This window comes from Onychomys torridus, chromosome X (assembly GCF_903995425.1).
Source record: "Onychomys torridus chromosome X, mOncTor1.1, whole genome shotgun sequence".
Classification (NCBI taxonomy): domain Eukaryota; kingdom Metazoa; phylum Chordata; class Mammalia; order Rodentia; family Cricetidae; genus Onychomys; species Onychomys torridus.
The window spans coordinates 75931694-75945364 of NC_050466.1; the positions used below are offsets into that span (position 1 = coordinate 75931694).

At 36.5% G+C, this 13671-nt stretch overlaps 1 protein-coding gene across 8 annotated transcripts in view; it reads left to right on the plus strand.

The window, feature by feature from the left end:
* Dmd (dystrophin) overlaps nucleotides 1–13671 on the plus strand; it is a 1920150-nt gene that overhangs the window by 1870621 nt on the left and 35858 nt on the right. The window lies entirely within an intron of this gene.

The following is a 13671-nucleotide window of genomic DNA, read 5'->3' on the forward strand; positions in this document are numbered from 1 at the left end:
TCTTTGAAAGAAAGATTATATAGCAGGGCTACTTAGTGCTCCATAATGAGGCCTCTGCCATTATGTGAGTCTTTCTGGAGGTTATCTTGAAAAGGTCACAATGAACCTTTTCTTTTCTTCTTCTGCTTCCTTCGACTTTCACCTCCTACTGAAATCCCAAAGAAGTGTCTCTCCAGAGCTCCCACTTGGGAATTACCTGCCTCATTTTCTCTGTCCTACCCTCTGCTGTCTCTATGTGGAGTTTTTAATGAAAGATATTTAGGACCATTCTGCTTATATGACCTTTGAATTGGATGTTGCTTTAAAAGCCTTTAATTTGTCATTTCCCTCCCTAAGAAAGCCTAGGAAATCACTAGATGCTCTTTCTCTGTGCCTGCCAGCTTGGATATTTCCCAAGTCAGAAGTAGGCTGTAAAAATGACAAATAATAGCCTACTTGTAGTGAAAATGAAGAAGGATATTTAAAATTAGGATTATACTCAATACTTTGGATGTAGAGTTTTAGTATATCTAATCATCTGTGTATATTTAGTATATCTAAATATCAAATATCTGTGGATATTTGATGTCCTTATTCTACAAATGTGAATTATGTTCACATTGCAGTTAGCAAAGGAAAGTTGTTGGGAGACTCCAATTCCTGACTATATGTTATTAATTCTATTAATTATTCTTACTCACAATTTCCCTGGTACAATGCCCTGGGAACACAAAGGTGGCTATTCTAGACATGTCTTGGGTCTATCTTATCCCTACTATTATAGTTCTTTTTCTCCCATTCCATATGCATGGCTTTCAATAAATATTTGTTGAATAAATTAATGAATAAATGAATTGAACTGGAGCTAAATCTGTTTTGATTTTAACACACACACATGTAGTTTTGAAAACAAATATTTTGCAAACCTAATTTCATAGAGGAAAACATTTAATTGAGCTTTTACTTTTTAATTTCTGTTAACTTTTCAAAAATACTTCCTTCTGCCTTGATTAGTACCAAGCATGGCTTTCTCATAAACTTGGAATACTAAATATCTATTTTTCCAAATCCCAGGCTCTGGGTGTGTCTCTCATTCTCATCAGCACCCTCTGATTCTTTTTTTTTTCATAAAGATAAGAATAAAGCTAATTATGTCTCTGGATTTTTTTCATAGTGTCTCCAAAGTTTGGGCTATTGGTAGCACTAGTTAGCTTAACCTATCATTCATGTTTCATTTCTGCATCATGTCTATCACCTTTTACCACAGATAATTGGGATTTGTCTTTATGTGGCAGAAACCAGCTGAGTATTGAGAATTTGTTCCAACCTATGTCCTTAGCACTGTGCACTCAGGGTTTACCTTTTCCCTATATACATTAAAGCCTGTAGTCTCCTGGCTTAAATCTATACTTGCCAAATTACTGTCTACATAATTAATTTATTAGGTTGTTCCTAAATCTAAAAAGCAGTCAAATATGAATCTGATTGACTGTGAAGTTGAAAGACAATTAAAATTATTTCATATTCTGTGACAAAATGGGATTCAGTAGATTTGTAGTATCTACCAATACCTTTCATATGCCTTGGTTCTTGGATACCCAGGCCTTTACAGCTTTGATTTGATTTTATCTTGCTTTGTTTCAGTCTTTCAATATTAACACAAGATTATATAACAGTCCAAGAAATGTTAGATTTGTTACTTATATCACTGGTTTGAACTAGCTGGAAATCATTGGCCTGTCCATGTACATTCTAAACGATCTATGCCTTTGGGTCCTGTTTTCATTGCTATAAATCTTCATAGGCTCAGGCATCTTTAGTCCATGTTCTGCTTTGGTCTGTATGTGAGTATATAGTGATAATAAAGTGGCCAAACTGAAGGAGTGAAAGTGGTTGTCAAGAGCTGAGAGTAGGCAGCCAGACATGAATAAGTAAAAATACTAGGAAGAATGACAGAATGTGTATGAAAAATCTACATTGTAGCCAGGTGTGGTGGCATATACCTTTAATATCAACACTTAAGAGGCAGAGGCAAGTAGGTATCTGTGAGTTTGAGGCCATCGTGGACTATATAATGAGTTCTAGGCCAGCCAGGTCTACACAGTGAAACCCAATCTCAAAACAAGACAAAGAAAAGTAAGCAGTGAGACTGTCTGGTGGACAAGAGTTTAGACCTCCTTACTTAGGATAATGTGCTGGTTGATGTCTGTAAACTTGACACAAACCTAGATGAATCTGGGAAGAGGGAATCTTACTTTTAAAAAAAATGCCTCTATAGGATTGGCTTGTAGGCAAGTCTGTGAAAGAATGTCTCGATTAATAATTGATTTGGGAGGGTTCAGCTCACTGTGGGTAGTGCCACACCCTAGTGCTGGTGGTCCTGGATACTATAAGAAAGCAGAATAATCAAGCCATGGAAAACAAGCCAGTAAGCAGTGTTCCTCCAGGGCCTCTGCTTTAGTTCCTGCTTCCAGGTTCCTGCCATGTTTGAGTTCCTGTCCTGACTTCCTTATATGATGCACTGTGATCTGAAAGTATAAGCTAAATAAACCTTTTCTTCCTCAAGTTGCTTTTGGTCACGTAACTTTATCACAGCAAGAGTACCCCAGGACAAATAGGGAGCTATCCCAGGGTGTCAGCTATGATTGAGACCCTTAGATTTACACTTAGGTCCATGTTTTGTGTGTACACGAAGTTTATGTGTATGCATGGAGATTCTTATAGATTAGCGTCGTGGTGGGTGAATTTCAAAAGAACCGTGAAAAACTAGGAAAGCACATTTTTAGGAAACAAATGAGCTCATGCAAGAGGTGATTAAAGACTTAAGTAGGTGGTACAAGTGGGGAGACAGGCCCAATTTTAGTGATATCAAGCAACAGGTAAAGCTAGTATCTCAGATGGATGGAGAAAGCTCATTGACTTGGTGGTTCAATAGCTCTGGGAGAATATAGGAAGGATTTCAAAGTCTGGCAGGTGTACAGCCAAGATAGATTATTTTACATCTGGGGTTGACGGTTCAAGATATCACATACTTGAATTCTCAGCAGAATTTGTGGAAGTCCTTCCTCAGGGGCCAGGGAGTTAGAAGATAGTAAATGATAGAGGTAGAAGTTGAGTTATAGTCATGGTGTCATCCTCTTGTGTAAATGCCAGCAGTCTATAAGAAAGAAAACTGCTCTTTCTTATAGAGTTCCTTTTCTCCTACTTTTTGTACATAGCATTCAATAAAGAAGGAAGACCTTGTCAAAATATTAAAAATAATTCCAACCACAAATATATTTGTAAATATTCACATATTTAAAATTCTTCTTTAGATGACCCACAAGAAGTGTATAAGGTTAAAAAGAACAAAACATCATAATAATAAAGATAGGTTTTTACATATGCAAATATTTACAAATATACTTTTGTTGGAATTATTTTACACATTGTCAGATATTGCCAAGTCTGTTCTTCTTTTTACTTAAAAATATCTAATTACTTTTTATATACTAGAAAAAATGTGCCGGAAGATGAGAGGAGAGTTTGGGAATGAGAACATTTTCTCAGAAGAGGCAATAGAGAGAAAGAGAGGTTAAAGGGCACCAGGTTACAAGAGAAGGTCTGCTCTTGAATGGGAGAAAGACCAACTTTGTGGTCTTTCTGAAATGTGGTAGGTGAGGAATTTAGGGTATGGAAAGAAGATGAGAGTTAGATCACAGAGAGAATCTTGACATGTCGAGTTGATACCACTGGAAACTAGAGACTGATTCTTACATTTGTTCAAGTTAGCATTGTATATGAGAAGGTTAATGAAACTAGGGATTTATGTTGCTTGGCAACATAGGCTACAAAACAGAGGGCTACAGGACCTTTTTTGGATAAAGGGAGCTAGTTAAACAGCATAAATCAAACAGCCATGCCTTTTATGGCAAGGATGATGAACAGCTGAAGGGCAAACACTGTATCTCAAAAGCTATGTTAGAATTGGGTCAACCATCACAGCTTTATTTAGGCAGAGAGGAGATGTCCATGAATCAGAGGTAGAGCCCCCAAGAATCAGAGACTCAATTCTAACTCTCACTTCCATATCTAATATTCTTCAGTTTATTTCAAGTTAATCAGAACCAGAGGGGACTGGTTTGGGGCATCTATTTCATAAGAGTGAATGAATAACCAAGAATTGCTCTTTATTTTTTTTCTTTCCCTTAATTATCTCTTTTTAATTGCCTCGCTGTAGTAAATGTACTCAAGGCACTTTTGAGTGTGGCATTTACATGCAAGTACTACACCTATGAAAATAGGAAATGCATGTTCCTTAGGACTAGAGTTGTCACTACATTCCATGGTCCCCAGTCTAAGAATTTGATCTCACCAAAATCAGAACAGTCAAATGGTGTTCTGATGCACTTAGATTCTTGGCAAAGGAGATTGGAAAGTCTCAGACATTGTTTTATTCTACAGAAAAAAATGAAATAACCCTCTGGTGATTAGAATATTCACAGCTTATAGATACAGCTGCCATCTCTCTAAGACAGACTGGATAAAAGCTCACAGTCATACATTCCTGTTTCCTTTGCTAGATATTTCCACGAAGACCCTCACCCACCCATTCTCCTTGTGGACTTCATTATTAGACCATCCTGTGACAATAGAATATGATCGTGACTTTCTTTAGTTACTTTCTAGGCCCAAGCATCTAATTTCAATTATTTCTAATGTCACTACTTGAATACTTAATGTGAGACTTCAAAGACAAATAAGGTCTGTTTCTTACTCTATGGAGCTCAACGCTTAATAAAATTGTATTGAAATATGAACAAATAAAATCTAGCATAATAAGTACTCTGGATAAGCAACAAGGTCAATGATGAAGTCTGTCTGAGAGACTGGAGAGATCTCTGCAAAGGGAGTATACAGTTAATGACTACAACCTAGGCTATGACAGGGAAAGTATGAATTTTCCCAACTGATAGAACTATGAATCGTGCCCAGCATGGAATGAGGAGAATAAGCATAGTGGAATGGAAGGTGGAGACACTCTATAAAGGACTTTGTAAGTCATATTAAGGAGTTTGGCTTCTATTCTATGTGCAGTTGATCAGCAAAGACATGGTTGGTTGGTTTGTGTTTGTTTGGTTTTTGCTTTTGAGGAAAGATAGAAAACAGTGTAGTGGCAAACACAGAGCTACAGTCACTGAGAATCACAGTACTATAGCGGAACAGTGTCCAGAAAGACGGCCTGGCTGACTGAGGGATGTGAAGACGGGACAGCAAACTTGGAAGACCACCCAACAAAGGAAGCCAGGGAAGAAGGTGAAAGGAAGAATTGGGGATACAGAGTTTTTAAATTAGGGAAATAGATGTGTTAAAAGAAAGTAACAGTGCACATAGGAAAAACTTATATCCACAAAGGGCTAGAAGATAGAAATAATGTGTCTGGTCCACTAAATTCTTGTTATTCAAGGACATGTATATAAATGTGCTCATTTTCCAAAGGGTGCATTTTGAAAAGTTATAACGGTCAGATTCCTGTGGTGTGAATGAGCATACTGGGGATGACCTTCATTGACCTTGATTCCTTTGGAACTTCCCTGTATCCAGGGAGGTAAGAAGAAACCTTTTTGCAAACTCTTGTTATTTGATGAAGGACATATGGGATATGCTAAGGAAACATTGTCATTTTCCTGGATTTTGATAACAGAAATGAATAGTTGTCCTTTGAATGCTTGCTGTGAACAGGACCTGTCGTGAGTTCATGTACTATTTTATTCAATCCTTACAACCCTGTATCCAAAAGAGTTGGTATATAGACAGCAAAAGACACTACATACAGCTACCACACGGATTCATAGTCTGATGTTTCTGAATTATGAACCTGCGTTAAACTAGGTGTAATTATTGGCTAGTGTACTCTCCAACATTTAATATGAAAGACAAAGGGAAAACTTATGTGGCTTTGATGATTGTGGGAAGACTACCTTTAAGGAAAAGACATAGGTGATAGTTCTCCAGGAATAAAACTTATTATAGCCCAAAATGTGTTCTAGAGCATGTCTTTGAGAGACTTTAAGGAAAAGTATTCCAAGGACAGATAAGCTTTTTTTAAGGGAATCGTTGTTACATTAATGTTCACATTGAGGACAGAAGGGAAAGCACCTGATTAATTAGGTTGAACTCAATACTGCCCTTGCTTACTTGACCTCAAACTCAATTGTGATGCTATACGGAACACACCTTGATAAAGAAATTCAAGTGTGTAATAACCCAACCAAAGAGAGGGACAGTTAGCTTTCTATTTTAAGTTTTGAAGTCTAGCCTTTGTCTTTTCTGGAGAGATTGGAGGAAATAATTACCACAGGAGCCTGCACAAAAAGCCTGGATATGTGCTAGTCCTGAGGCAGTTGCTGTATAAACCCCGAGTCCTCAGTGATGAGATCATAAAATGCAAAAGAGCATGTAAAATTATCACCAGGAGATATAGAAAATTCTTTGCACCCTTTTTTAAGACTGCTGTCAGGAATAATCTGGGTTTTCAGTTAAACCACAAACAAAAGATTTCACCAATACTTTGGTACAATGGACTTACTATTATGAAGCTCATACCTGTTCACTGGTTGAATTTTAAAAGGTGTTGGCCAAGAAAGGCAACTTTTGTTTCTGTCACCAGAATAGTGAAAAAATGTTTTAAGTGTTTACATGCAATGGTCTCTTTTCGTTTCACATATCTACTGGGTTATGATTTTAACGTGTGTAGTCAACACAGTGGAAGATGTTTTTCTTTCCCTTTACCTTATAACAGAAATGCGAATGTGGCTTTAAAGAAACATGTAAGTATGCATTTACAGGATGTGTGGCTATATTATGGTCCTATGTGATGATACTTCAGGAAGCTAGTCCTCTTCCTGGCACTGAAATTTTAAAAACAAATGCTCAGTATATGCACCGTGTGTGGCTTGGTGATGAGCTAGTTCCAATTAATAGAGCCAGTGCCTAATGGAGTCACCAGGGAGAATGCTGAAAGAAAGAATAGGCCTGGAGTTTTATGAGAAGTCTTGATTGAGAAGCAGTGAGTTGTAGAGTAAGGTCACAATCTTAGAGGACAAAGATGCCTATGGGGAAAGGACTCTTTCTAGGAAAATGGTGTGTATAAAAAGAATACCTTGGACCTTCTGGTCTGCTAGAAGTGGCTTCCTGATTTGTGTCTCTTACACAGCTGAGTGGATCCTGGGAATAGCTAACTTCGTCCATTTTGTATTTTTGTCTTAATAATTCAAAGGTAACCTCTGTGTCCGCAAAGAGTTGGTTGCCATAAAGCACAACTCTGTCTGCTGAAGTTGTATGATAGAAGCAAATAATTTCATATGTGTTCCTTTTCCTATAATATTCTAGAAAACCAGGGTACTGATTTTAAAAGTAAAAAAGCTATATAGTTTTAGCTTTAGCAATGAGCTTGATTCCCAGTCATTTTGTAGACAATACCCCACACTCTCAAATCTGAGCTCTTCAAAGGGATGGGATAGTGTTCCACATGGCCCTGTCTCCTGAGTTTGAAGTATATACATGTGTTATGTAAATGAGTGGAGGGTTTGTAATTTGAACTGAAACAAGCTGTCTTCACTGTATTATTCCTTATTTCTGTTACTCACCTACAGTTTCTTTAATATGTCTCTTTAGGTTGTGTTTCCAATAGAATGAAAACATTTCAGTTTAGGTTAACCAGACTTAAGCATTTTTAGGATCATTTGAGGCCTTTTTAAGAAACATTTATCATGTGAAATTTTTGGGTATCTATACAAGTAATTCTACAGGCATGTGTACACCAGAGGTTACATGTTGAGTCCTCCACATTAGGAAAGAAATTAAAAGATGACTGTTCCCACTGTGAATTTATCTTCAGTGTTCTGAAGGATAAAATTTGAGATGCAGAACTTCATTTTTATGAGAGTTCCTTGATATATACTTTCCATTCCATCTAATCCACGCTACTAGTTTGTATAATTCACCGATTGGTAGAATAATCTCAAGAGTTGTGCAGTTGTCATGACATCTTCAATTTTAGAAACTTTTCATCATCGCAGAGAGACACCCACTACTCATTTTGTCTCAGTTCGCCTTTATTCTGTGACCAGTCCCTAGCAACAGACATGTATATTACCAAATTGTTGTCTAACTTGGAGTTGCATATTCCTTATCCTTCGTATAAATGAAACTGTGTAGTCCATGCTCTTCTGTGATGGTCTTTCACTTAGCATGATATTATAAGGAGCTACCTATGTTATATCATGCTATGGTACTTCATTTTTAATGCTGGCTAGCCTTCAACTGTATGGACATATCTCATTTTTATATCTAGAAATTTTGGGTTGTTTTGACTTAGTGGCTACTGTGTACAACTACAGGGACTTAGCTTGAAAAAATGATTTCTTAGTTTTTGTCCTTGGAATACAAGGTGACATGGTATCAAATATGACATGAGTGTTTAACAGTATATTACAGGAAGTAAGAAATAGGCCATCAGGTTGAATTTACTGGGAAAACATAAGGCCTAGTACACAAGAGAGACTCAAGATGGAAAAAGCTTTAAATTATGACTCTCCTCTTGAGCGTTTTGCTGACCATAGATAATGAAACTTTGATATTTTCCTGTATTTGTCTGAAAATTGAAACACACTTTTCCCAATGGTACTATTCCTAGACACTTGACTAATTCAAGTTGACTTGACTAATTTAGTTGGCCTTTTGGTTACAGAAGAGTAGCCACTACCATGTTTGTCTGGAGTTTTGTTTGCCAGCCTTATTTCCACATAATGTGTCTAGGATTTCTTATGACTTCTTTTCTTTTGTTGAACTAATGGTAAACACATTTCTCCTATAGACAATAATGAGTGTAATACACAATAATGTCTATAGTACCTAATCATGAATTTTTGAAGAATGTGAATCAGTAAAGACAGAAAGTAAAACCAGTTAGTACTATCAAGTTCTTTTCTGTTTTTGGTTTTGGTATTTTTTTTTTCTATTTGAACAAGACATAGATAAATGTGTCAGTTGCATAATCAGAAAATACAGCACCTCTAGATACATTAACCCAGGCAACTTGATCTAAACACTTTATTCTAGCAGTAATCTATGGATATAATCTGACAGTTTTGTTATACACCTATCATATTTGATCAAACCCAAGGAGTTGTCAATATAATGCTTTTAACTCAGTAACTACATTTTTCTCAAATGCTCATCCCTGATAAATTTTACTAAAGCACAGATGGTGAGAAATGCATAATAATTGCAAAGTTTGGGGGCAGTAACTACAACATATACAGCAGGCAGATTTAGGAAGCTAAATCACTTTCCTAGCACTATATATTTACATTTCCTACCAAGCTCATTACATTTTTCATAGATTGCTTTCATTTCAGACTATCTAAGTACTATTTTTCAGGACATCTGAGATTTCAAGTCATAAAACCACAAAACAGAGAGAGAGAGGGGGAGAGAAAGAGACAGAGATAGAGGAGAATATCAGAATAACATCAGCTGCAACAATAATAATGGGAACCAACATTTGTGTAATACACAGGGTGAGCTAAACTTGGTTCTAAGAGTGACATACAGAATATAGACCACTAATACTGACTCTACAACCCTCATAATGATATTAGTGCTTAAGTCAGTTGCTTAATTTCAGCAGAGAGTAAATCAAGGTCTTTTTAGACTCCATGATTATCTCTCAAATCCTGCTTTAATTCCTTTCCCTGCCAAGGGTGGTGAAAGGCAAAGGAAAGACGAGGTCTCAAAAGTTACATTGTTCAGATTTTCCCCTGATGGTTTTTGTCCTTCCTTGCATGCTTTGACATGTATTTTAAAATGTATATATCATTAGAAAATGATGCATTATTCCAAAATCCCAGTAAGTATTAAGTTTCTTATATAAGATTTTTACAAATAGTAAATTTCAGTAGGAAAGAGATTGGAATTAAGAACTCTGATTTCTTTAAAGGGGAGACCCTGTTAAGCAAAAAAGGATTAGAAATGAGCCTGGGGGTGTCCTCCCATTTTTACTGTTTTGCTCCAGGCATGTCTAAAATATGCGCACTCTTATTTCCCACTACATGAGATTCTCCTTAATTAACACTGGTAATGCCAAGTCCTATGAATATCTTCTTCTGCTTAGTCTAGAGGCATTTTTGACTTGGTGCTTTATAAAGTATTTTGATATAGCTTTAAATAGTTGAGTTATGATTGAAAGGTTTATGCAGTTTCCAGTTTTCAAATGCATCATTCTGACAGAATATTATGTCTTTTTACAAAAGGAACTACTAATTCACTAAGTGTATAGTGACTCTTATTGTTTTAAATGATTTGTTACATTTGCTTCAATAAAGATTTTGGTGGATATGGTTTCATTGCTTTTAATATTGTATCCTTTTACGTATATACTACATATAGACCCTATGTGTGCTTAGACCTTATAAACAGTGTAATGTAAAAAACTGCTTAAGTATACATTCATCACTGGAAATTTACCTTTACTTCACTTATATAATTATATACCTGTATAATTACTCTTAGTAGGGAAATTCTATTTAAAGAGTAGATGATTTATGTTAAATAGAAATTACAAAGGACTATTGTGGTTTTTTATCATATGTGCTAGTTAGCATTGCCATAGAGATACTTGTAAACTATTGCTAAAAAGGCCAAGGGCTTTCATGTTTCCAACTAGTAGAGATGAGGCAATAAGACACGCCAATTTGATTCATCTTTTCTGTCCATTAGGTATTTAGGAAATTTGTGAAAATGTAAATTTGTATCTGGGCAACCATGTTTGTATACTTTATGACAAAATTAATCAGGTACAACTCTGTAGTTGTAGTGTGGCAGGTTGTTTTAGCTCTGTAGAGAATAAGAAATTAATAATGGATGGGAAACTTTTTTTTAGCGTGACTGGCTACAAGAAGAAATGGTAGTGACAGAAGCCTTGTGTAATGAATTTGAATTAGTGTTCTTTGGGGAGCTACCAGAGAAATACAATTTACAAGATAATCAAGAATGTAAATAGATTCTCTGTGGAGTTATTGTCTGATCCCTGACGTATATTCATCTGTATCAAAATTACTCCATGGCTTCATCCTAACAATTAGAGAATCAGTAGGGGTGAGATGTACAGCTTCAAGAAACTGTTATGTATCAGTTAGCAATATAAATTAGTGAGCAACTATTAAAATGAGCAGATTGTGTACTTGTGCTAAAGCATTAAAAGAATTCACCCTGGGAGCCAGCACATGTCTATAACCCCAACACTTAGAGGTAGAGGGAGCAGAGTCACAAGCTTCAGGTCAGTTGGTAATGTACAGCAAAACATTGTCTCAAAAACAAAAATCCTCTTACCTTAGAACAGTAAGTATATAGTAGTGTCTTATCAGTCATTTTTCGTGATGACCTACTGTATATGCCTTATAAATACTTTATTTTAAAAAATCCAGAGGCTGGAAAGATGGTTCAGTGGTTAAGAGGACTGAGTTCAAGTGTCAACACCAATATTAAATGACTTACTACTACCTCTCACTTCAACTCCAAGGGATCAAATGTTGTTTTCTGACCTCCACAGGAGCCTGTGCTCATGTAATATATAGCCCCTCTCCCACAATTAAAAATAAAATAAATCTTAAAGATTTGTAGCATTATAGTATACTTTAAAAGTATATGAATATTTTTAACTATGAGAACATAATATATTGAGCTAAGGACCTTTGTTACCCAACCACTAACAAAAATAGAACCTAACAACTCTGTGACTATGACTTTATTTATTCTAAAACATTTGGTAATCCAGACATTATGACACATACTTCTAACGCTGAAGATCACGAGTTCCATGTCAGCCTGGGCTGCACATCCAGCTCTCAGTAAGCCTAAACTGCATTACAAAGCCTTATTTTAAAACTAAAACAAAGCAAAGCAAAACCTAAAACAAAAACATCACCTAATTAAACTCATCTCCATGGAGCTGGAAAAATGGCTCGGGGGTTATCGGCACTGGTTACTCTTCTAGAGGACCTGGGTTCAATTCTCAATGCCCACATGGTGCCTTAGAATCATCTGTAATTCCAGTTCCATGGCATCCAATGCCCTCTTCTGGCCCCTGTGTGTACCAGACATGCCCGTGGTATACAGCTATACATATAGGCAAACACTCATACACATAAATTTTTAAAAATTCAATGTTTTATAAAAGTCATTTCCAATTCAACCACCTCATATGCATTAGTGCTTCTTGATAAATCTCCTGAGCATTTATAAATAAATTAAAAGAGAATTTAGACATAAACAATTTTGCATTTTATTTAGTTGTTGGCTGAGTGGCTAGCCTGGGATATAGCATGAATTCTAAGGCAGCCATAGCTAAAAAATGAGATCTTGTAATAAAAAAAAAAAAAAACATGTCCTTGAGCCATGTATAACTTCAGTACTCTAGGCACAGCGAGATAATATCACCTCAAAGCCCCAGGGTGGTAAACCATACAATCAAGTTGCTTACTGAGCTAAGAGCTGTATGTTTATCGCATTTTTATTTAGTGGAAGAATACTTGATTGACTCATGTCACCTCGGAGTAGTGAATTAATACTGAGGGAACCCTGACTATATATCTGCAAAATCTATATGCCCTAGTCTCCTCTGATTAAGATGAGGTTAGCTCTTGTATTAAAGAATCTTCCTTCGTTCCACCATTTATCTAGTGGCAGTTAATATATGATATGAAAAATGAGAAAGACATAGCTGGACTTTAAAACTAGAGAAATATCTCTGTGGACCAGAAATGACAAGAAAAGCAAAGCAAATAGAGGAGAGCAATAAGTGAGATGAATTTGTGGTCTTCTGGCTCCTGATATCATAAAACTGTTTAAAATTCTCCTTACAAGGTGGGAACCCAGAGCCAAGATTACTCTTGGAAATCAGGGTCCCACAAGAATACACCAACATATGGATGCACATGAACACTTGTACTTGAGCATGGACATTTTGATTGCTTTACTGAACTGCAACTTAAGTGCAGACATGAGCCTAATGCATAGACCATGAGACAATAGAAAAGGATAGTAGGTAGGTGAACATCACAGCCTTGAAAGCAGTATCTGAAACAATCTACCTACTGCCTGGTGGTGAGATGTGTGTTGTCTCTGCATCATTCAGTATAGATACCAATAGAAGATCTGGTTGTAGACTGAAATGGTGAATGGGAGTATCCACAAAACAGAGAGAGAGAGAGAGAGAGAGAGAAAGAGAGAGAGAGAGAGAGAGAGAGAGAGAGAGAGAGTTAGTTAGTTTAGAAGAAGACAATATAAAGAAAAACCTAGACACATCTTTTTCAAGCATGACTTCAAGCCAGAGTCCAAACAAATACACTCACATGCTCACTAACAAAAAGAAAGGCTTGTGTACAACTGGAACCCAGGATCAGTACACTAGAAGAGGTCGTCTTGTTTTGCTTGCATGTATATAAGTGCACCAATTGCATACCTGGTGGCCATGGAAGACAAAAGAGACTGTTGGATCCCCTGAAACTGGGATTAAGAACACTTGTTAACCATCATGTGGGTGCTAGGAAACAAATCTGAGTCCCCTGCAACAGCAACCACTGCTTGTAACCACTGAACCATCTCTCTAGCCTCAGAAGTAGGGGTGTGTGTGTGTGTGTGTGTGTGTGT